The sequence below is a fragment of the Pongo pygmaeus genome, chromosome 8 (assembly GCF_028885625.2).
Source record: "Pongo pygmaeus isolate AG05252 chromosome 8, NHGRI_mPonPyg2-v2.0_pri, whole genome shotgun sequence".
NCBI classification, from domain to species: domain Eukaryota; kingdom Metazoa; phylum Chordata; class Mammalia; order Primates; family Hominidae; genus Pongo; species Pongo pygmaeus.
Genome location: NC_072381.2, coordinates 41,528,768 through 41,554,052, shown reverse-complemented (window position 1 = coordinate 41,554,052; position 25,285 = coordinate 41,528,768).

Genomic DNA, 25,285 nt, shown 5'->3' with positions numbered 1-25,285 from the left:
GTGTTTCAAAACTGCTCTTTCAAAAGGAAGGCTCAAGTCTGTGAGTTGAATGCACTCATCACAAAGAAGTTTCTGAGAATGCTTCTGTGTAGTTGTTATGTGAAGATATTTCCTTTACCAGCATAGGCCTCAAAGCGCTCGAAATAAACACTTGCAGATTCTACGAAAGGAGTGTTTCAAAACTATCCTATCAAAATAAACGTTCAAGTCTGTGAGTTGAATGCACTCATCACACAGCAGTTTCTGAGAATGCTTCTGTGTAGTTTTTAGGTGAACATATTTCATTTCCCAGCACAGGCCTCAGAGCGCTCCAAATATGCACTTGCAGATTCTTCAAAAAGAGACCTTGAAAACTCTTCCACCAAAAAGAGGCTTCAACTCTATGAGTAGAATGCTCTCATCACAAAGAAGTTTCTGAGAATGCTTCTGTCTAGTTTTTATGTGAAGATATTCCCTTTTCCAGCATAGGCGTCAAAGCGCTCCAAATAAACACTTGCAGATTCTACAAAAGGAGTGTTTCCAAACTGCTCTATCAGAGGGAATGTTCAAGTCTGTGAGTTGAATGCACTAGTCAGACAGAAGTTTGTGAGAATGCTTCTGTTTAGTTTTTAGGTGAAGATATTCCTTTTCCCAGCATAGGCCTCAAAGCCCTCCAAATATCCACTTGCAGACTCTACAAAAAGAGTGTTTCAAAACTGCTCTTTCAAAAGGAAGGCTCAAGTCTATGAGTTGAATGCACTCATCACAAAGAAGTTTCTGAGAATGCTTCTGTGTAGTTGTTATGTGAAGATATTTCCTTTACCAGCATAGGCCTCAAAGCGGTCGAAATAAACACTTGCAGATTCTACGAAAGGAGTGTTTCAAAACTGTCCTATCAAAATAAACGTTCAAGTCTGTGAGTTGAATGCACTCATCACACAGAAGTTTCTGAGAATGCTTCTGTGTAGTTTTTAGGTGAACATATTTCATTTCCCAGCACAGGCCTCAGAGCGCTCCAAATATGCACTTGCAGATTCTACAAAAAGAGACCTTGAAAACTCTTCCACCAAAAAGAGGCTTCAACTCTATGAGTAGAATGCTCTCATCACAAAGAAGTTTCTGAGAATGCTTCTGTCTAGTTTTTATGTGAAGATATTTCCTTTTCCAGCATTGGCTTCAAAGCGCTCCAAATAAACACTTGCAGATTCTACTAAAGGAGTGTTTCCAAACTGCTCTATCAAAAGGAATGTTCAAGTCTGTGAGTTGAATGCACTAATGACACAGAAGTTTGTGAGAATTCTTCTGTCTAGTTTTTAGATGAAGATATTTCTTTTCCCAGAATAGGCCTTAAAGCGCTCCAAATATCCACTTGCAGATTCTACAAAAAGAGTGTTTCAAAACTGCTCTTTCAAAAGAAAGGCTCAAGTCTGTGAGTTGAATGCACTCATCACAAAGAAGTTTCTGAGAATGCTTCTGTGTAGTTGTTAAGTGAAGATACTTCCTTTTCCAGCATAGGCCTCAAAGCGCTCGAAATAAACACTTGCAGATTCTACAAAAGGAGAGTTTCAAAACTGTCCTGTCAAAAGAAACGTTAAAGTCTGTGAGTTGAATGCCCTCATCACAGAGAAGTTTCTGAGAATGCTTCTGTGTAGTTTTTAGGTGAAGATATTTCCTTTTCCAGCATAGGCGTCAAAGCGATCCAAATAAGCACTTGCAGATTCTACAAAAGGAGTGTTTCCAAACTGCTCTATCAGAGGGAATGTTCAAGTCTGTGAGTTGAATGCACTACTAAGACAGAAGTTTGTGAGAATGTTTCTGTGTAGTTTTTAGGCGAAGATATTTCTTTTCCCAGCATAGGCCTCAAAGCCCTCCAAATATCCACTTGCAGACTCTACAAAAACATAGTTTCAAAACTGCTCTTTCAAAAGGAAGGCTCAAGTCTGTGAGTTGAATGCACTCATCACAAAGAAGTTTCTGAGAATGCTTCTGTGTAGTTGTTATGTGAAGATACTTCCTTTTCGAGCACAGGCCTCAAAGCGCTCGAAATAAACACTTGCAGATTCTACGAAAGGAGTGTTTCAAAACTGTCCTATCAAAAGAAACGTTCAAGTCTGTGAGTTGAATGCCCTCATCACAGAGAAGTTTCTGAGAATGCTTCTGTGTAGTTTTTAGGTGAAGATAATTCCTTTTCCAGCATTGGTGTCAAAGCGATCCAAATAAGCACTTGCAGATTCTACAAAAGGAGTGTTTCCAAACTGCTCTATCAGAGGGAATGTTCAAGTCTGTGAGTTCAATGCAGTAATCACACAGACGTTTGTGAGAATGCTTCTGTCTAGTGTTTAGGTGAAGATATTTCTTTTCCCAGAATAGGCCTTAAAGCGCTCCAAATTTCCACTTGCAGATTCTACAAAAAGAGTGTTTCAAAACTGCTCTTTCAAAAGAAAGGCTCAAGTCTGTGAGTTGAATGCACTCATCACAAAGAAGTTTCTGAGAATGCTTCTGTGTAGTTCTTATGTGAAGACACTTCCTTTTCCAGCATAGGCCTCAAAGCGCTCGAAATAAACACTTGCAGATTCTACAAAAGGAGTGTTTCCAAACTGCTCTATCAGAGGGAATGTTCAAGTCTGTGAGTCCAATGCAGTAATCACACAGACGTTTGTGAGAATGCTTCTGTCAAGTTTTTATGTGAAGATATTACCTTTTCTAGCATAGGCGTCAAAGCGATCCAAATAAGCACTTGCAGATTCTACAAAAGCAGTGTTTCCAAACTGCTCTATCAGAGGGAATGTTCAAGTCTGTGAGTTCAATGCAGTAATCACACAGACGTTTGTGAGAATGCTTCTGTCTAGTGTTTAGGTGAAGATATTTCTTTTCCCAGAATAGGCCTTAAAGCGCTCCAAATTTCCACTTGCAGATTCTACAAAAAGAGTGCTTCAAAACTGCTCTTTCAAAAGAAAGGCTCAAGTCTGTGAGTTGAATGCACTCATCACAAAGAAGTTTCTGAGAATGCTTCTGTGTAGTTGTTATGTGAAGCTACTTCCTTTTCCAGCATAGGCCTCAAAGCGCTCGAAATAAACACTTGCAGATTCTAGGAAAGGAGTGTTTCAAAACAGTCCTATCAAAATAAACGTTCAAGTCTGTGAGTTGAATGCACTCATCACACAGAAGTTTCTGAGAAAGCTTCTGTGTAGTTTTCAGGTGGAGATATTTCCTTTTCCAGCATAGGCGTCAAAGCGATCCAAATAAACACTTGCAGATTCTACAAAAGGAGTGTTTCCAAACTGCTCTATCAAGAGGAATGTTCAAGTCCGTGAGTAGAATGCACTCATCACAAAGAAGTTTCTGAGAATGCTTCTGTCTAGTTTTTATGTGAAGATATTCCCTTTTCCAGCATAGGCGTCAAAGCGCTCCAAATAAACACTTGCAGATTCTACAAAAGGAGTGTTTCCAAACTGCTCTATCAGAGGGAATGTTCAAGTCTGTGAGTTGAATGCACTAGTCAGACAGAAGTTTGTGAGAACGCTTCTGTTTAGTTTTTAGGTGAAGATATTCCTTTTCCCAGCATAGGCCTCAAAGCCCTCCAAATATCCACTTGCAGACACTACGAAAAGAGTGTTTCAAAACTGCTCTTTCAAAAGGAAGGCTCAAGTCTGTGAGTTGAATGCACTCATCACAAAGAAGTTTCTGAGAATGCTTCTGTGTAGTTGTTATGTGAAGATATTTCCTTTACCAGCATAGGCCTCAAAGCGCTCGAAATAAACACTTGCAGATTCTACGAAAGGAGTGTTTCAAAACTATCCTATCAAAATAAACGTTCAAGTCTGTGAGTTGAATGCACTCATCACACAGAAGTTTCTGAGAATGCTTCTGTGTAGTTTTTAGGTGAACATATTTCATTTCCCAGCACAGGCCTCAGAGCGCTCCAAATATGCACTTGCAGATTCTTCAAAAAGAGACCTTGAAAACTCTTCCACCAAAAAGAGGCTTCAACTCTATGAGTAGAATGCTCTCATCACAAAGAAGTTTCTGAGAATGCTTCTGTCTAGTTTTTATGTGAAGATATTCCCTTTTCCAGCATAGGCGTCAAAGCGCTCCAAATAAACACTTGCAGATTCTACAAAAGGAGTGTTTCCAAACTGCTCTATCAGAGGGAATGTTCAAGTCTGTGAGTTGAATGCACTAGTCAGACAGAAGTTTGTGAGAATGCTTCTGTTTAGTTTTTAGGTGAAGATATTCCTTTTCCCAGCATAGGCCTCAAAGCCCTCCAAATATCCACTTGCAGACTCTACAAAAAGAGTGTTTCAAAACTGCTCTTTCAAAAGGAAGGCTCAAGTCTGTGAGTTGAATGCACTCATCACAAAGAAGTTTCTGAGAATGCTTCTGTGTAGTTGTTATGTGAAGATATTTCCTTTACCAGCATAGGCCTCAAAGCGGTCGAAATAAACACTTGCAGATTCTACGAAAGGAGTGTTTCAAAACTGTCCTATCAAAATAAACGTTCAAGTCTGTGAGTTGAATGCACTCATCACACAGAAGTTTCTGAGAATGCTTCTGTGTAGTTTTTAGGTGAACATATTTCATTTCCCAGCACAGGCCTCAGAGCGCTCCAAATATGCACTTGCAGATTCTACAAAAAGAGACCTTGAAAACTCTTCCACCAAAAAGAGGCTTCAACTCTATGAGTAGAATGCTCTCATCACAAAGAAGTTTCTGAGAATGCTTCTGTCTAGTTTTTATGTGAAGATATTTCCTTTTCCAGCATTGGCTTCAAAGCGCTCCAAATAAACACTTGCAGATTCTACTAAAGGAGTGTTTCCAAACTGCTCTATCAAAAGGAATGTTCAAGTCTGTGAGTTGAATGCACTAATGACACAGAAGTTTGTGAGAATTCTTCTGTCTAGTTTTTAGATGAAGATATTTCTTTTCCCAGAATAGGCCTTAAAGCGCTCCAAATATCCACTTGCAGATTCTACAAAAAGAGTGTTTCAAAACTGCTCTTTCAAAAGAAAGGCTCAAGTCTGTGAGTTGAATGCACTCATCACAAAGAAGTTTCTGAGAATGCTTCTGTGTAGTTGTTAAGTGAAGATACTTCCTTTTCCAGCATAGGCCTCAAAGCGCTCGAAATAAACACTTGCAGATTCTACAAAAGGAGAGTTTCAAAACTGTCCTGTCAAAAGAAACGTTAAAGTCTGTGAGTTGAATGCCCTCATCACAGAGAAGTTTCTGAGAATGCTTCTGTGTAGTTTTTAGGTGAAGATATTTCCTTTTCCAGCATAGGCGTCAAAGCGATCCAAATAAACACTTGCAGATTTTACAAAAGGAGTGTTTCCAAACTGCTCTATCAGAGGGAATGTTCAATTCTGTGAGTTCAATGCAGTAATCACACAGACGTTTGTGAGAATGCTTCTGTGTAGTTTTTAGGTGAAGATATTCCTTTTCCCAGCATAGGCCTCAAAGCCCTCCAAATATCCACTTGCAGACTCTACAAAAAGAGTGTTTCAAAACTGCTCTTTCAAAAGGAAGGCTCAAGTCTGTGAGTTGAATGCACTCATCACAAACAAGTTTCTGAGAATGCTTCTGTGTAGTTGTTATGTGAAGATACTTCCTTTTCCAGCATAGGCCTCAAAGCGCTCGAAATAAACACTTGCAGATTCTACGAAAGGAGTGTTTCAAAACTGTCCTATCAAAATAAACGTTCAAGTCTGTGAGTTGAATGCACTCATCACACAGAAGTTTCTGAGAATGCTTCTGTGTAGTTTTTAGGTGAACATATTTCGTTTCCCATAACAGGCCTCAGAGCGCTCCAAATATGCACTTGCAGATTCTACAAAAAGAGAGCTAGAAAACTCTTCCACCAAAAAGATGTTTCAACTCTATGAGTAGAATGCACTCATCACAAAGAAGTTTCTGAGAATGCTTCTGTCTAGTTTTTATGTGAAGATATTTCCTTTTCCAGCATAGGCGTCAAAGCGCTCCAAATAAACACTTGCAGATTCTACTAAAGGAGAGTTTCCAAACTGCTCTATCAAAAGCAATGTTCAAGTCTGTGAGTTGAATGAACTAATCACACAGAAGTTTGTGAGAATTCTTCCGTCTAGTTTTTAGGTGAAGATATTTCTTTTCCCAGAATAGGCCTTAAAGCGCTCCAAATATCCACTTGTAGATTCTACAAAAAGAGTGTTTCAAAACTGCTCTTTCAAAAGAAAGGCTCAAGTCTGTGAGTTGAATGCACTCATCACAAAGAAGTTTCTGAGAATGCTTCTGTGTAGTTGTTATGTGAAGATATTTCCTTTTCCAGCATAGGCCTCAAAGCGCTCGAAATAAACACATGCAGATTCTACAAAAGGAGTGTTTCAAAACTGTCCTATCAAAAGAAACGTTCAAGTCTGTGAGTTGAATGCCCTCATCACAGAGAAGTTTCTGAGAATGCTTCTGTGTAGTTTTTAGGTGAAGATAATTCCTTTTCCAGCATAGGTGTCAAAGCGATCCAAATAAGCACTTGCAGATTCTACAAAAGGAGTGTTTCCAAACTGCTCTATCAGAGGGAATGTTCAAGTCTGTGAGTTGAATGCACTACTAAGACAGAAGTTTGTGAGAATGTTTCTGTGTAGTTTTTAGGCGAAGATATTTCTTTTCCCAGCATAGGCCTCAAAGCCCTCCAAATATCCACTTGCAGACTCTACAAAAAGAGTGTTTCAAAACTGCTCTTTCAAAAGGAAGGCTCAAGTCTGTGAGTTGAATGCACTCATCACAAAGAAGTTTCTGAGAATGCTTCTGTGTAGTTGTTATGTGAAGATACTTCCTTTTCGAGCACAGGCCTCAAAGCGCTCGAAATAAACACTTGCAGATTCTACGAAAGGAGTGTTTCAAAACTGTCCTATCAAAAGAAACGTTCAAGTCTGTGAGTTGAATGCCGTCATCATAGAGAAGTTTCTGAGAATGCTTCTGTGTAGTTTTTAGGTGAAGATAATTCCTTTTCCAGCATTGGTGTCAAAGCGATCCAAATAAGCACTTGCAGATTCTACAAAAGGAGTGTTTCCAAACTGCTCTATCAGAGGGAATGTTCAAGTCTGTGAGTTCAATGCAGTAATCACACAGAGGTTTGTGAGAATGCTTCTGTCTAGTGTTTAGGTGAAGATATTTCTTTTCCCAGAATAGGCCTTAAAGCGCTCCAAATTTCCACTTGCAGATTCTACAAAAAGAGTGTTTCAAAACTGCTCTTTCAAAAGAAAGGCTCAAGTCTGTGAGTTGAATGCACTCATCACAAAGAAGTTTCTGAGAATGCTTCTGTGTAGTTCTTATGGGAAGACACTTCCTTTTCCAGCATAGGCCTCAAAGCGCGCGAAATAAACACTTGCAGATTCTACAAAAGGAGTGTTTCCAAACTGCTCTATCAGAGGGAATGTTCAAGTCTGTGAGTCCAATGCAGTAATCACACAGACGTTTGTGAGAATGCTTCTGTCAAGTTTTTATGTGAAGATATTACCTTTTCCAGCATAGGCGTCAAAGCGATCCAAATAAGCACTTGCAGATTCTACAAAAGCAGTGTTTCCAAACTGCTCTATCAGAGGGAATGTTCAAGTCTGTGAGTTCAATGCAGTAATCACACAGACGTTTGTGAGAATGCTTCTGTCTAGTGTTTAGGTGAAGATATTTCTTTTCCCAGAATAGGCCTTAAAGCGCTCCAAATTTCCACTTGAAGATTCTACAAAAAGAGTGCTTCAAAACTGCTCTTTCAAAAGAAAGGCTCAAGTCTGTGAGTAGAATGCACTCATCACAAAGAAGTTTCTGAGAATGCTTCTGTGTAGTTGTTATGTGAAGCTACTTCCTTTTCCAGCATAGGCCTCAAAGCGCTCGAAATAAACACTTGCAGATTCTAGGAAAGGAGTGTTTCAAAACAGTCCTATCAAAATAAACGTTCAAGTCTGTGAGGTGAATGCACTCATCACACAGAAGTTTCTGAGAAAGCTTCTGTGTAGTTTTCAGGTGGAGATATTTCCTTTTCCAGCATAGGCGTCAAAGCGATCCAAATAAACACTTGCAGATTCTACAAAAGGAGTGTTTCCAAACTGCTCTATCAAGAGGAATGTTCAAGTCCGTGAGTAGAATGCACTCACCACAAAGAAGTTTCTGAGAATGCTTCTGTCTAGTTTTTATGTGAAGATATTCCCTTTTCCAGCATAGGCGTCAAAGCGCTCCAAATAAACACTTGCAGATTCTACAAAAGGAGTGTTTCCAAACTGCTCTATCAGAGGGAATGTTCAAGTCTGTGAGTTGAATGCACTAGTCAGACAGAAGTTTGTGAGAATGCTTCTGTTTAGTTTTTAGGTGAAGATATTCCTTTTCCCAGCATAGGCCTCAAAGCCCTCCAAATATCCACTTGCAGACTCTACAAAAAGAGTGTTTCAAAACTGCTCTTTCAAAAGGAAGGCTCAAGTCTGTGAGTTGAATGCACTCATCACAAAGAAGTTTCTGAGAATGCTTCTGTGTAGTTGTTATGTGAAGATATTTCCTTTACCAGCATAGGCCTCAAAGCGCTCGAAATAAACACTTGCAGATTCTACGAAAGGAGTGTTTCAAAACTGTCCTATCAAAATAAACGTTCAAGTCTGTGAGTTGAATGCACTCATCACACAGAAGTTTCTGAGAATGCTTCTGTGTAGTTTTTAGGTGAACATATTTCATTTCCCAGCACAGGCCTCAGAGCGCTCCAAATATGCACTTGCAGATTTTACAAAAAGAGACCTTGAAAACTCTTCCACGAAAAAGAGGCTTCATCTCTATGAGTAGAATGCTCTCATCACAAAGAAGTTTCTGAGAATGCTTCTGTCTAGTTTTTATGTGAAGATATTTCCTTTTCCAGCATTGGCTTCAAAGCGCTCCAAATAAACACTTGCAGATTCTACTAAAGGAGTGTTTCCAAACTGCTCTATCAAAAGGAATGTTCAAGTCTGTGAGTTGAATGCACTAATGACACAGAAGTTTGTGAGAATTCTTCTGTCTAGTTTTTAGATGAAGATATTTCTTTTCCCAGAATAGGCCTTAAAGCGCTCCAAATATCCACTTGCAGATTCTACAAAAAGAGTGTTTCAAAACTGCTCTTTCAAAAGAAAGGCTCAAGTCTGTGAGTTGAATGCACTCATCACAAAGAAGTTTCTGAGAATGCTTCTGTGTAGTTGTTAAGCGAAGATACTTCCTTTTCCAGCATAGGCCTCAAAGCGCTCGAAATAAACACTTGCAGAATATACAAAAGGAGAGTGGCAAAACTGTCCTGTCAAAAGAAACGTTAAAGTCTGTGAGTTGAATGCACTCATCACAGAGAAGTTTCTGAGAATGCTTCTGTGTAGTTTTTAGGTGAAGATATTTCCTTTTCCAGCATAGGCGTCAAAGCGATCCAAATAAACACTTGCAGATTCTACAAAAGGAGTGTTTCCAAACTGCTCTATCAGAGGGAATGTTCAAGTCTGTGAGTTCAATGCAGTAATCACACAGACGTTTGTGAGAATGCTTCTGTCTAGTGTTTAGCTGAAGATATTTCTTTTCCCAGAATAGGCCTTAAAGCGCTCCAAATTTCCACTTGCAGATTCTACAAAAAGAGTGTTTCAAAACTGCTCTTTCAAAAGAAAGGCTCAAGTCTGTGAGTTGAATGCACTCATCACAAAGAAGTTTCTGAGAATGCTTCTGTGTAGTTCTTATGTGAAGATACTTCCTTTTCCAGCATAGGCCTCAAAGCGCTCGAAATAAACACTTGCAGATTCTACGAAAGGAGTGTTTCAAAACTGTCCTATCAAAATAAACGTTCAAGTCTGTGAGTTGAATGCACTCATCACACAGAAGTTTCTGAGAATGCTTCTGTGTAGTTTTTAGGTGAACATATTTCGTTTCCCATAACAGGCCTCAGAGCGCTCCAAATATGCACTTGCAGATTCTACAAAAAGAGAGCTAGAAAACTCTTCCACCAAAAAGATGTTTCAACTCTATGAGTAGAATGCACTCATCACAAAGAAGTTTCTGAGAATGCTTCTGTCTAGTTTTTATGTGAAGATATTTCCTTTTCCAGCATAGGCGTCAAAGCGCTCCAAATAAACACTTGCAGATTCTACTAAAGGAGAGTTTCCAAACTGCTCTATCAAAAGCAATGTTCAAGTCTGTGAGTTGAATGAACTAATCACACAGAAGTTTGTGAGAATTCTTCCGTCTAGTTTTTAGGTGAAGATATTTCTTTTCCCAGAATAGGCCTTAAAGCGCTCCAAATATCCACTTGCAGATTCTACAAAAAGAGTGTTTCAAAACTGCTCTTTCAAAAGAAAGGCTCAAGTCTGTGAGTTGAATGCACTCATCACAAAGAAGTTTCTGAGAATTCTTCTGTGTAGTTGTTATGTGAAGATATTTCCTTTTCCAGCATAGGCCTCAAAGCGCTCGAAATAAACACATGCAGATTCTACAAAAGGAGTGTTTCAAAACTGTCCTATCAAAAGAAACGTTCAAGTCTGTGAGTTGAATGCCCTCATCACAGAGAAGTTTCTGAGAATGCTTCTGTGTAGTTTTTAGGTGAAGATAATTCCTTTTCCAGCATAGGTGTCAAAGCGATCCAAATAAGCACTTGCAGATTCTACAAAAGGAGTGTTTCCAAACTGCTCTATCAGAGGGAATGTTCAAGTCTGTGAGTTGAATGCACTACTAAGACAGAAGTTTGTGAGAATGTTTCTGTGTAGTTTTTAGACGAAGATATTTCTTTTCCCAGCATAGGCCTCAAAGCCCTCCAAATATCCACTTGCAGACTCTACAAAAAGAGTGTTTCAAAACTGCTCTTTCAAAAGGAAGGCTCAAGTCTGTGAGTTGAATGCACTCATCACAAAGAAGTTTCTGAGAATGCTTCTGTGTAGTTGTTATGTGAAGATATTTCCTTTACCAGCATAGGCCTCAAAGCGCTCGAAATAAACACTTGCAGATTCTACGAAAGGAGTGTTTCAAAACTGTCCTATCAAAATAAACGTTCAAGTCTGTGAGTTGAATGCACTCATCACACAGAAGTTTCTGAGAATGCTTCTGTGTAGTTTTTAGGTGAACATATTTCATTTCCCAGCACAGGCCTCAGAGCGCTCCAAATATGCACTTGCAGATTTTACAAAAAGAGACCTTGAAAACTCTTCCACGAAAAAGAGGCTTCATCTCTATGAGTAGAATGCTCTCATCACAAAGAAGTTTCTGAGAATGCTTCTGTCTAGTTTTTATGTGAAGATATTTCCTTTTCCAGCATTGGCTTCAAAGCGCTCCAAATAAACACTTGCAGATTCTACTAAAGGAGTGTTTCCAAACTGCTCTATCAAAAGGAATGTTCAAGTCTGTGAGTTGAATGCACTAATGACACAGAAGTTTGTGAGAATTCTTCTGTCTAGTTTTTAGATGAAGATATTTCTTTTCCCAGAATAGGCCTTAAAGCGCTCCAAATATCCACTTGCAGATTCTACAAAAAGAGTGTTTCAAAACTGCTCTTTCAAAAGAAAGGCTCAAGTCTGTGAGTTGAATGCACTCATCACAAAGAAGTTTCTGAGAATGCTTCTGTGTAGTTGTTAAGCGAAGATACTTCCTTTTCCAGCATAGGCCTCAAAGCGCTCGAAATAAACACTTGCAGAATATACAAAAGGAGAGTTTCAAAACTGTCCTGTCAAAAGAAACGTTAAAGTCTGTGAGTTGAATGCACTCATCACAGAGAAGTTTCTGAGAATGCTTCTGTGTAGTTTTTAGGTGAAGATATTTCCTTTTCCAGCATAGGCGTCAAAGCGATCCAAATAAACACTTGCAGATTCTACAAAAGGAGTGTTTCCAAACTGCTCTATCAGAGGGAATGTTCAAGTCTGTGAGTTCAATGCAGTAATCACACAGACGTTTGTGAGAATGCTTCTGTCTAGTGTTTAGCTGAAGATATTTCTTTTCCCAGAATAGGCCTTAAAGCGCTCCAAATTTCCACTTGCAGATTCTACAAAAAGAGTGTTTCAAAACTGCTCTTTCAAAAGAAAGGCTCAAGTCTGTGAGTTGAATGCACTCATCACAAAGAAGTTTCTGAGAATGCTTCTGTGTAGTTCTTATGTGAAGATACTTCCTTTTCCAGCATAGGCCTCAAAGCGCTCGAAATAAACACTTGCAGATTCTACGAAAGGAGTGTTTCAAAACTGTCCTATCAAAATAAACGTTCAAGTCTGTGAGTTGAATGCACTCATCACACAGAAGTTTCTGAGAATGCTTCTGTGTAGTTTTTAGGTGAACATATTTCGTTTCCCATAACAGGCCTCAGAGCGCTCCAAATATGCACTTGCAGATTCTACAAAAAGAGAGCTAGAAAACTCTTCCACCAAAAAGATGTTTCAACTCTATGAGTAGAATGCACTCATCACAAAGAAGTTTCTGAGAATGCTTCTGTCTAGTCTTTATGTGAAGATATTTCCTTTTCCAGCATAGGCGTCAAAGCGCTCCAAATAAACACTTGCAGATTCTACTAAAGGAGAGTTTCCAAACTGCTCTATCAAAAGCAATGTTCAAGTCTGTGAGTTGAATGAACTAATCACACAGAAGTTTGTGAGAATTCTTCCGTCTAGTTTTTAGGTGAAGATATTTCTTTTCCCAGAATAGGCCTTAAAGCGCTCCAAATATCCACTTGCAGATTCTACAAAAAGAGTGTTTCAAAACTGCTCTTTCAAAAGAAAGGCTCAAGTCTGTGAGTTGAATGCACTCATCACAAAGAAGTTTCTGAGAATTCTTCTGTGTAGTTGTTATGTGAAGATATTTCCTTTTCCAGCATAGGCCTCAAAGCGCTCGAAATAAACACATGCAGATTCTACAAAAGGAGTGTTTCAAAACTGTCCTATCAAAAGAAACGTTCAAGTCTGTGAGTTGAATGCCCTCATCACAGAGAAGTTTCTGAGAATGCTTCTGTGTAGTTTTTAGGTGAAGATAATTCCTTTTCCAGCATAGGTGTCAAAGCGATCCAAATAAGCACTTGCAGATTCTACAAAAGGAGTGTTTCCAAACTGCTCTATCAGAGGGAATGTTCAAGTCTGTGAGTTGAATGCACTACTAAGACAGAAGTTTGTGAGAATGTTTCTGTGTAGTTTTTAGGCGAAGATATTTCTTTTCCCAGCATAGGCCTCAAAGCCCTCCAAATATCCACTTGCAGACTCTACAAAAAGAGTGTTTCAAAACTGCTCTTTCAAAAGGAAGGCTCAAGTCTGTGAGTTGAATGCACTCATCACAAAGAAGTTTCTGAGAATGCTTCTGTGTAGTTGTTATGTGAAGATATTTCCTTTACCAGCATAGGCCTCAAAGCGCTCGAAATAAACACTTGCAGATTCTACGAAAGGAGTGTTTCAAAACTGTCCTATCAAAATAAACGTTCAAGTCTGTGAGTTGAATGCACTCATCACACAGAAGTTTCTGAGAATGCTTCTGTGTAGTTTTTAGGTGAACATATTTCATTTCCCAGCACAGGCCTCAGAGCGCTCCAAATATGCACTTGCAGATTTTACAAAAAGAGACCTTGAAAACTCTTCCACGAAAAAGAGGCTTCATCTCTATGAGTAGAATGCTCTCATCACAAAGAAGTTTCTGAGAATGCTTCTGTCTAGTTTTTATGTGAAGATATTTCCTTTTCCAGCATTGGCTTCAAAGCGCTCCAAATAAACACTTGCAGATTCTACTAAAGGAGTGTTTCCAAACTGCTCTATCAAAAGGAATGTTCAAGTCTGTGAGTTGAATGCACTAATGACACAGAAGTTTGTGAGAATTCTTCTGTCTAGTTTTTAGATGAAGATATTTCTTTTCCAGGAATAGGCCTTAAAGCGCTCCAAATATCCACTTGCAGATTCTACAAAAAGAGTGTTTCAAAACTGCTCTTTCAAAAGAAAGGCTCAAGTCTGTGAGTTGAATGCACTCATCACAAAGAAGTTTCTGAGAATGCTTCTGTGTAGTTGTTAAGTGAAGATACTTCCTTTTCCAGCATAGGCCTCAAAGCGCTCGAAATAAACACTTGCAGAATATACAAAAGGAGAGTTTCAAAACTGTCCTGTCAAAAGAAACGTTAAAGTCTGTGAGTTGAATGCACTCATCACAGAGAAGTTTCTGAGAATGCTTCTGTGTAGTTTTTAGGTGAAGATATTTCCTTTTCCAGCATAGGCGTCAAAGCGATCCAAATAAACACTTGCAGATTCTACAAAAGGAGTGTTTCCAAACTGCTCTATCAGAGGGAATGTTCAAGTCTGTGAGTTCAATGCAGTAATCACACAGACGTTTGTGAGAATGCTTCTGTCTAGTGTTTAGCTGAAGATATTTCTTTTCCCAGAATAGGCCTTAAAGCGCTCCAAATTTCCACTTGCAGATTCTACAAAAAGAGTGTTTCAAAACTGCTCTTTCAAAAGAAAGGCTCAAGTCTGTGAGTTGAATGCACTCATCACAAAGAAGTTTCTGAGAATGCTTCTGTGTAGTTCTTATGTGAAGATACTTCCTTTTCCAGCATAGGCCTCAAAGCGCTCGAAATAAACACTTGCAGATCCTACGAAAGGAGAGTTTCAAAACTGTCCTATCAAAATAAACGTTCAAGTCTGTGAGTTGAATGCACTCATCACACAGAAGTTTCTGAGAATGCTTCTGTGTAGTTTTTAGGTGAACATATTTCGTTTCCCATAACAGGCCTCAGAGCGCTCCAAATATGCACTTGCAGATTCTACAAAAAGAGAGCTAGAAAACTCTTCCACCAAAAAGATGTTTCAACTCTATGAGTAGAATGCACTCATCACAAAGAAGTTTCTGAGAATGCTTCTGTCTAGTTTTTATGTGAAGATATTTCCTTTTCCAGCATAGGCGTCAAAGCGCTCCAAATAAACACTTGCAGATTCTACTAAAGGAGAGTTTCCAAACTGCTCTATCAAAAGCAATGTTCAAGTCTGTGAGTTGAATGAACTAATCACACAGAAGTTTGTGAGAATTCTTCCGTCTAGTTTTTAGATGAAGATATTTCTTTTCCCAGAATAGGCCTTAAAGCGCTCCAAATATCCACTTGCAGATTCTACAAAAAGAGTGTTTCAAAACTGCTCTTTCAAAAGAAAGGCTCAAGTCTGTGAGTTGAATGCACTCATCACAAAGAAGTTTCTGAGAATGCTTCTGTGTAGTTGTTAAGTGAAGATACTTCCTTTTCCAGCATAGGCCTCAAAGCGCTCGAAATAAACATTTGCAGAATATACAAAAGGAGAGTTTCAAAACTGTCCTGTCAAAAGAAACGTTAAAGTCTGTGAGTTGAATGCACTCATCACAGAGAAGTTTCTGAGAATGCTTCTGTGTAGTTTTTAGGTGAAGATATTTCCTTTTCCAGCATAGGCGTCAAAGCGATCCAAATAAACACTTGCAGATTCTACAAAAGGAGTGTTTCCAAACTGCTCTATCAGAGGGAATGTTCAAGTCTGTGAGTTCAATGCAGTAATCACACAGACGTTTGTGAGAATGCTTCTGTCTAGTGTTTAGCTGAAGATATTTCTTTTCCCAGAATAGGCCTTAAAGCGCTCCAAATTTCCACTTGCAGATTCTACAAAAAGAGTGTTTCAAAACTGCTCTTTCAAAAGAAAGGCTCAAGTCTGTGAGTTGAATGCACTCATCACAAAGAAGTTTCTGAGAATGCTTCTGTGTAGTTCTTATGTGAAGATACTTCCTTTTCCAGCATAGGCCTCAAAGCGCTCGAAATAAACACTTGCAGATTCTACGAAAGGAGTGTTTCAAAACTGTCCTATCAAAATAAACGTTCAAGTCTGTGAGTTGAATGCACTCATCACACAGAAGTTTCTGAGAATGCTTCTGTGTAGTTTTTAGGTGAACATATTTCGTTTCCCATAACAGGCCTCAGAGCGCTCCAAATATGCACTTGCAGATTCTACAAAAAGAGAGCTAGAAAACTCTTCCACCAAAAAGATGTTTCAACTCTATGAGTAGAATGCACTCATCACAAAGAAGTTTCTGAGAATGCTTCTGTCTAGTTTTTATGTGAAGATATTTCCTTTTCCAGCATAGGCGTCAAAGCGCTCCAAATAAACACTTGCAGATTCTACTAAAGGAGAGTTTCCAAACTGCTCTATCAAAAGCAATGTTCAAGTCTGTGAGTTGAATGAACTAATCACACAGAAGTTTGTGAGAATTCTTCCGTCTAGTTTTTAGGTGAAGATATTTCTTTTCCCAGAATAGGCCTTAAAGCGCTCCAAATATCCACTTGCAGATTCTACAAAAAGAGTGTTTCAAAACTGCTCTTTCAAAAGAAAGGCTCAAGTCTGTGAGTTGAATGCACTCATCACAAAGAAGTTTCTGAGAATTCTTCTGTGTAGTTGTTATGTGAAGATATTTCCTTTTCCAGCATAGGCCTCAAAGCGCTCGAAATAAACACATGCAGATTCTACAAAAGGAGTGTTTCAAAACTGTCCTATCAAAAGAAACGTTCAAGTCTGTGAGTTGAATGCCCTCATCACAGAGAAGTTTCTGAGAATGCTTCTGTGTAGTTTTTAGGTGAAGATAATTCCTTTTCCAGCATAGGTGTCAAAGCGATCCAAATAAGCACTTGCAGATTCTACAAAAGGAGTGTTTCCAAACTGCTCTATCAGAGGGAATGTTCAAGTCTGTGAGTTGAATGCACTACTAAGACAGAAGTTTGTGAGAATGTTTCTGTGTAGTTTTTAGGCGAAGATATTTCTTTTCCCAGCATAGGCCTCAAAGCCCTAAAAATATCCACTTGCAGACTCTACAAAAAGAGTGTTTCAAAACTGCTCTTTCAAAAGGAAGGCTCAAGTCTGTGAGTTGAATGCACTCATCACAAAGAAGTTTCTGAGAATGCTTCTGTGTAGTTGTTATGTGAAGATACTTCCTTTTCGAGCACAGGCCTCAAAGCGCTCGAAATAAACACTTGCAGATTCTACGAAAGGAGTGTTTCAAAACTGTCCTATCAAAATAAACGTTCAAGTCTGTGAGTTGAATGCACTCATCACACAGAAGTTTCTGAGAATGCTTCTGTGTAGTTTTTAGGTGAACATATTTCGTTTCCCATCACAGGCCTCAGAGCGCTCCAAATATGCACTTGCAGATTCTACAAAAAGAGAGCTAGAAAACTCTTCCACCAAAAAGATGTTTCAACTCTATGAGTAGAATGCACTCATCACAAAGAAGTTTCTGAGAATGCTTCTGTCTAGTTTTTATGTGAAGATATTTCCTTTTCCAGCATAGGCGTCAAAGCGCTCCAAATAAACACTTGCAGATTCTACTAAAGGAGAGTTTCCAAACTGCTCTATCAAAAGCAATGTTCAAGTCTGTGAGTTGAATGAACTAATCACACAGAAGTTTGTGAGAATTCTTCCGTCTAGTTTTTAGGTGAAGATATTTCTTTTCCCAGAATAGGCCTTAAAGCGCTCCAAATATCCACTTGCAGATTCTACAAAAAGAGTGTTTCAAAACTGCTCTTTCAAAAGAAAGGCTCAAGTCTGTGAGTTGAATGCACTCATCACAAAGAAGTTTCTGAGAATGCTTCTGTGTAGTTGTTATGTGAAGATATTTCCTTTTCCAGCATAGGCCTCAAAGCGCTCGAAATAAACACATGCAGATTCTACAAAAGGAGTGTTTCAAAACTGTCCTATCAAAAGAAACGTTCAAGTCTGTGAGTTGAATGCCCTCATCACAGAGAAGTTTCTGAGAATGCTTCTGTGTAGTTTTTAGGTGAAGATAATTCCTTTTCCAGCATAGGTGTCAAAGCGATCCAAATAAGCACTTGCAGATTCTACAAAAGGAGTGTTTCCAAACTGCTCTATCAGAGGGAATGTTCAAGTCTGTGAGTTGAATGCACTACTAAGACAGAAGTTTGTGAGAATGTTTCTGTGTAGTTTTTAGGCGAAGATATTTCTTTTCCCAGCATAGGCCTCAAAGCCCTCCAAATATCCACTTGCAGACTCTACAAAAAGAGTGTTTCAAAACTGCTCTTTCAAAAGGAAGGCTCAAGTCTGTGAGTTGAATGCACTCATCACAAAGAAGTTTCTGAGAATGCTTCTGTGTAGTTGTTATGTGAAGATACTTCCTTTTCGAACACAGGCCTCAAAGCGCTCGAAATAAACACTTGCAGATTCTACGAAAGGAGTGTTTCAAAACTGTCCTATCAAAAGAAACGTTAAAGTCTGTGAGTTGAATGCCCTCATCACACAGAAGTTTCTGAGAATGCTTCTGTGTAGTTTTTAGGTGAACATATTTCGTTTCCCATCACAGGCCTCAGAGCGCTCCAAATATGCACTTGCAGATTCTACAAAAAGAGAGCTAGAAAACTCTTCCACCAAAAAGATGTTTCAACTCTATGAGTAGAATGCACTCATCACAAAGAAGTTTCTGAGAATGCTTCTGTCTAGTTTTTATGTGAAGATATTTCCTTTTCCAGCATAGGCGTCAAAGCGCTCCAAATAAACACTTGAAGATTCTACTAAAGGAGAGTTTCCAAACTGCTCTATCAAAAGCAATGTTCAAGTCTGTGAGTTGAATGAACTAATCACACAGAAGTTTGTGAGAATTCTTCCGTCTAGTTTTTAGGTGAAGATATTTCTTTTCCCAGAATAGGCCTTAAAGCGCTCCAAATATCCACTTGCAGATTCTACAAAAAGAGTGTTTCAAAACTGCTCTTTCAAAAGAAAGGCTCAAGTCTGTGAGTTGAATGCACTCATCACAAAGAAGTTTCTGAGAATGCTTCTGTGTAGTTGTTATGTGAAGATATTTCCTTTTCCAGCATAGGCCTCAAAGCGCTCGAAATAAACACATGCAGATTCTACAAAAGGAGTGTTTCAAAACTGTCCTATCAAAGGAAACGTTCAAGTCTGTGAGTTGAATGCCCTCATCACAGAGAAGTTTCTGAGAATGCTTCTGTGTAGTTTTTAGGTGAAGATAATTCCTTTTCCAGCATAGGTGTCAAAGCGATCCAAATAAGCACTTGCAGATTCTACAAAAGGAGTGTTTCCAAACTGCTCTATCAGAGGGAATGTTCAAGTCTGTGAGTTGAATGCACTACTAAGACAGAAGTTTGTGAGAATGTTTCTGTGTAGTTTTTAGGCGAAGATATTTCTTTTCCCAGCATAGGCCTCAAAGCCCTCCAAATATCCACTTGCAGACTCTACAAAAAGAGAGTTTCAAAACTGCTCTTTCAAAAGGAAGGCTCAAGTCTGTGAGTTGAATGCACTCATCACAAAGAAGTTTCTGAGAATGCTTCTGTGTAGTTGTTATGTGAAGATACTTCCTTTTCGAGCACAGGCCTCAAAGCGCTGGAAATAAACACTTGCAGATTCTACGAAAGGAGTGTTTCAAAACTGTCCTATCAAAAGAAACGTTCAAGTCTGTGAGTTGAATGCCCTCATCACAGAGAAGTTTCTGAGAATGCTTCTGTGTAGTTTTTAGGTGAAGATAATTCCTTTTCCAGCATTGGTGTCAAAGCGATCCAAATAAGCACTTGCAGATTCTACAAAAGGAGTGTTTCCAAACTGCTCTATCAGAGGGAATGTTCAAGTCTGTGAGTTCAATGCAGTAATCACACAGACGTTTGTGAGAATGCTTCTGTCTAGTGTTTAGGTGAAGATATTTCTTTTCCCAGAATAGGCCTTAAAGCGCTCCAAATTTCCACTTGCAGATTCTACAAAAAGAGTGTTTCAAAACTGCTCTTTCAAAAGAAAGGCTCAAGTCTGTGAGTTGAATGCACTCATCACAAAGAAGTTTCTGAGAATGCTTCTGTGTAGTTCTTATGTGAAGACACTTCCTTTTCCAGCATAGGCCTCAAAGCGCTCGAAATAAACACTTGCAGATTCTACAAAAGGAGTGTTTCCAAACTGCTCTATCAGAGGGAATGTTCAAGTCTGTGAGTCCAATGCAGTAATCACACAGACGTTTGTGAGAATGCTTCTGTCAAGTTTTTATGTGAAGATATTACCTTTTCCAGCATAGGCGTCAAAGCGATCCAAATAAGCACTTGCAGATTCTACAAAAGCAGTGTTTCCAAACTGCTCTATCAGAGGGAATGTTCAAGTCTGTGAGTTCAATGCAGTAATCACACAGACGTTTGTGAGAATGCTTCTGTCTAGTGTTTAGGTGAAGATATTTCTTTTCCCAGAATAGGCCTTAAAGCGCTCCAAATTTCCACTTGCAGATTCTACAAAAAGAGTGCTTCAAAACTGCTCTTTCAAAAGAAAGGCTCAAGTCTGTGAGTTGAATGCACTCATCACAAAGAAGTTTCTGAGAATGCTTCTGTGTAGTTGTTATGTGAAGCTACTTCCTTTTCCAGCATAGGCCTCAAAGCGCTCGAAATAAACACTTGCAGATTCTAGGAAAGGAGTGTTTCAAAACAGTCCTATCAAAATAAACGTTCAAGTCTGTGAGTTGAATGCACTCATCACACAGAAGTTTCTGAGAAAGCTTCTGTGTAGTTTTCAGGTGGAGATATTTCCTTTTCCAGCATAGGCGTCAAAGCGATCCAAATAAACACTTGCAGATTCTACAAAAGGAGTGTTTCCAAACTGCTCTATCAAGAGGAATGTTCAAGTCCGTGAGTAGAATGCACTCATCACAAAGAAGTTTCTGAGAATGCTTCTGTCTAGTTTTTATGTGAAGATATTCCCTTTTCCAGCATAGGCGTCAAAGCGCTCCAAATAAACACTTGCAGATTCTACAAAAGGAGTGTTTCCAAACTGCTCTATCAGAGGGAATGTTCAAGTCTGTGAGTTGAATGCACTAGTCAGACAGAAGTTTGTGAGAACGCTTCTGTTTAGTTTTTAGGTGAAGATATTCCTTTTCCCAGCATAGGCCTCAAAGCCCTCCAAATATCCACTTGCAGACACTACAAAAAGAGTGTTTCAAAACTGCTCTTTCAAAAGGAAGGCTCAAGTCTGTGAGTTGAATGCACTCATCACAAAGAAGTTTCTGAGAATGCTTCTGTGTAGTTGTTATGTGAAGATATTTCCTTTACCAGCATAGGCCTCAAAGCGCTCGAAATAAACACTTGCAGATTCTACGAAAGGAGTGTTTCAAAACTATCCTATCAAAATAAACGTTCAAGTCTGTGAGTTGAATGCACTCATCACACAGAAGTTTCTGAGAATGCTTCTGTGTAGTTTTTAGGTGAACATATTTCATTTCCCAGCACAGGCCTCAGAGCGCTCCAAATATGCACTTGCAGATTCTTCAAAAAGAGACCTTGAAAACTCTTCCACCAAAAAGAGGCTTCAACTCTATGAGTAGAATGCTCTCATCACAAAGAAGTTTCTGAGAATGCTTCTGTCTAGTTTTTATGTGAAGATATTTCCTTTTCCAGCATTGGCTTCAAAGCGCTCCAAATAAACACTTGCAGATTCTACTAAAGGAGTGTTTCCAAACTGCTCTATCAAAAGGAATGTTCAAGTCTGTGAGTTGAATGCACTAATGACACAGAAGTTTGTGAGAATTCTTCTGTCTAGTTTTTAGATGAAGATATTTCTTTTCCCAGAATAGACCTTAAAGCGCTGCAAATATCCACTTGCAGATTCTACAAAAAGAGTGTTTCAAAACTGCTCTTTCAAAAGAAAGGCTCAAGTCTGTGAGTTGAATGCACTCATCACAAAGAAGTTTCTGAGAATGCTTCTGTGTAGTTGTTAAGTGAAGATACTTCCTTTTCCAGCATAGGCCTCAAAGCGCTCGAAATAAACACTTGCAGATTCTACAAAAGGAGAGTTTCAAAACTGTCCTGTCAAAAGAAACGTTAAAGTCTGTGAGTTGAATGCACTCATCACACAGAAGTTTCTGAGAATGCTTCTGTGTAGCTTTTAGGTGAAGATATTTCCTTTTCCAGCATAGGCGTCAAAGCGATCCAAATAAACACTTGCAGATTCTACAAAAGGAGTGTTTCCAAACTGCTCTATCAGACGGAATGTTCAAGTCTGTGAGTTCAATGCAGTAATCACACAGACGTTTGTGAGAATGCTTCTGTGTAGTTTTTAGGTGAAGATATTCCTTTTCCCAGCATAGGCCTCAAAGCCCTCCAAATATCCACTTGCAGACTCTACAAAAAGAGTGTTTCAAAACTGCTCTTTCAAAAGGAAGGCTCAAGTCTGTGAGTTGAATGCACTCATCACAAAGAAGTTTCTGAGAATGCTTCTGTGTAGTTGTTATGTGAAGATACTTCCTTTTCGAGCATAGGCCTCAAAGCGCTCGAAATAAACACTTGCAGATTCTACGAAAGGAGTGTTTCAAAACTGTCCTATCAAAATAAACGTTCAAGTCTGTGAGTTGAATGCACTCATCACACAGAAGTTTCTGAGAATGCTTCTGTGTAGTTTTTAGGTGAACATATTTCGTTTGCCATCACAGGCCTCAGAGCGCTCCAAATATGCACTTGCAGATTCTACAAAAAGAGAGCTAGAAAACTCTTCCACCAAAAAGATGTTTCAACTCTATGAGTAGAATGCACTCATCACAAAGAAGTTTCTGAGAATGCTTCTGTCTAGTTTTTATGTGAAGATATTTCCTTTTCCAGCATAGGCGTCAAAGCGCTCCAAATAAACACTTGCAGATTCTACTAAAGGAGAGTTTCCAAACTGCTCTATCAAAAGCAATGTTCAAGTCTGTAAGTTGAATGAACTAATCACACAGAAGTTTGTGAGAATTCTTCCGTCTAGTTTTTAGGTGAAGATATTTCTTTTCCCAGAATAGGCCTTAAAGCGCTCCAAATATCCACTTGCAGATTCTACAAAAAGAGTGTTTCAAAACTGCTCTTTCAAAAGAAAGGCTCAAGTCTGTGAGTTGAATGCACTCATCACAAAGAAGTTTCTGAGAATGCTTCTGTGTAGTTGTTATGTGAAGATATTTCCTTTTCCAGCATAGGCCACAAAGCGCTCGAAATAAACACATGCAGATTCTACAAAAGGAGTGTTTCAAAACTGTCCTATCAAAAGAAACGTTCAAGTCTGTGAGTTGAATGCCCTCATCACAGAGAAGTTTGTGAGAATGCTTCTGTGTAGTTTTTAGGTGAAGATAATTCCTTTTCCAGCATAGGTGTCAAAGCGATCCAAATAAGCACTTGCAGATTCTACAAAAGGAGTGTTTCCAAACTGCTCTATCAGAGGGAATGTTCAAGTCTGTGAGTTGAATGCACTACTAAGACAGAAGTTTGTGAGAATGTTTCTGTGTAGTTTTTAGGCGAAGATATTTCTTTTCCCAGCATAGGCCTCAAAGCCCTCCAAATATCCACTTGCAGACTCTACAAAAAGAGTGTTTCAAAACTGCTCTTTCAAAAGGAAGGCTCAAGTCTGTGAGTTGAATGCATTCATCACAAAGAAGTTTCTGAGAATGCTTCCGTGTAGTTGTTATGTGAAGATACTTCCTTTTCGAGCACAGGCCTCAAAGCGCTCGATATAAACACTTGCAGATTCTACGAAAGGAGTGTTTCAAAACTGTCCTATCAAAAGAAACGTTCAAGTCTGTGAGTTGAATGCCCTCATCACAGAGAAGTTTCTGAGAATGCTTCTGTGTAGTTTTTAGGTGAAGATAATTCCTTTTCCAGCATTGGTGTCAAAGCGATCCAAATAAGCACTTGCAGATTCTACAAAAGGAGTGTTTCCAAACTGCTCTATCAGAGGGAATGTTCAAGTCTGTGAGTTCAATGCAGTAATCACACAGACGTTTGTGAGAATGCTTCTGTCTAGTGTTTAGGTGAAGATATTTCTTTTCCCAGAATAGGCCTTAAAGCGCTCCAAATTTCCACTTGCAGATTCTACAAAAAGAGTGTTTCAAAACTGCTCTTTCAAAAGAAAGGCTCAAGTCTGTGAGTTGAATGCACTCATCACAAAGAAGTTTCTGAGAATGCTTCTGTGTAGTTCTTATGTGAAGACACTTCCTTTTCCAGCATAGGCCTCAAAGCGCTCGAAATAAACACTTGCAGATTCTACAAAAGGAGTGTTTCCAAACTGCTCTATCAGAGGGAATGTTCAAGTCTGTGAGTCCAATGCAGTAATCACACAGACGTTTGTGAGAATGCTTCTGTCAAGTTTTTATGTGAAGATATTACCTTTTCCAGCATAGGCGTCAAAGCGATCCAAATAAGCACTTGCAGATTCTACAAAAGCAGTGTTTCCAAACTGCTCTATCAGAGGGAATGTTCAAGTCTGTGAGTTCAATGCAGTAATCACACAGACGTTTGTGAGAATGCTTCTGTCTAGTGTTTAGGTGAAGATATTTCTTTTCCCAGAATAGGCCTTAAAGCGCTCCAAATTTCCACTTGCAGATTCTACAAAAAGAGTGCTTCAAAACTGCTCTTTCAAAAGAAAGGCTCAAGTCTGTGAGTTGAATGCACTCATCACAAAGAAGTTTCTGAGAATGCTTCTGTGTAGTTGTTATGTGAAGCTACTTCCTTTTCCAGCATAGGCCTCAAAGCGCTCGAAATAAACACTTGCAGATTCTAGGAAAGGAGTGTTTCAAAACAGTCCTATCAAAATAAACGTTCAAGTCTGTGAGTTGAATGCACTCATCACACAGAAGTTTCTGAGAAAGCTTCTGTGTAGTTTTCAGGTGGAGATATTTCCTTTTCCAGCATAGGCGTCAAAGCGATCCAAATAAACACTTGCAGATTCTACAAAAGGAGTGTTTCCAAACTGCTCTATCAAGAGGAATGTTCAAGTCCGTGAGTAGAATGCACTCATCACAAAGAAGTTTCTGAGAATGCTTCTGTCTAGTTTTTATGTGAAGATATTCCCTTTTCCAGCATAGGCGTCAAAGCGCTCCAAATAAACACTTGCAGATTCTACAAAAGGAGTGTTTCCAAACTGCTCTATCAGAGGGAATGTTCAAGTCTGTGAGTTGAATGCACTAGTCAGACAGAAGTTTGTGAGAACGCTTCTGTTTAGTTTTTAGGTGAAGATATTCCTTTTCCCAGCATAGGCCTCAAAGCCCTCCAAATATCCACTTGCAGACACTACAAAAAGAGTGTTTCAAAACTGCTCTTTCAAAAGGAAGGCTCAAGTCTGTGAGTTGAATGCACTCATCACAAAGAAGTTTCTGAGAATTCTTCTGTGTAGTTGTTATGTGAAGATATTTCCTTTACCAGCATAGGCCTCAAAGCGCTCGAAATAAACACTTGCAGATTCTACGAAAGGAGTGTTTCAAAACTATCCTATCAAAATAAACGTTCAAGTCTGTGAGTTGAATGCACTCATCACACAGAAGTTTCTGAGAATGCTTCTGTGTAGTTTTTAGGTGAACATATTTCATTTCCCAGCACAGGCCTCAGAGCGCTCCAAATATG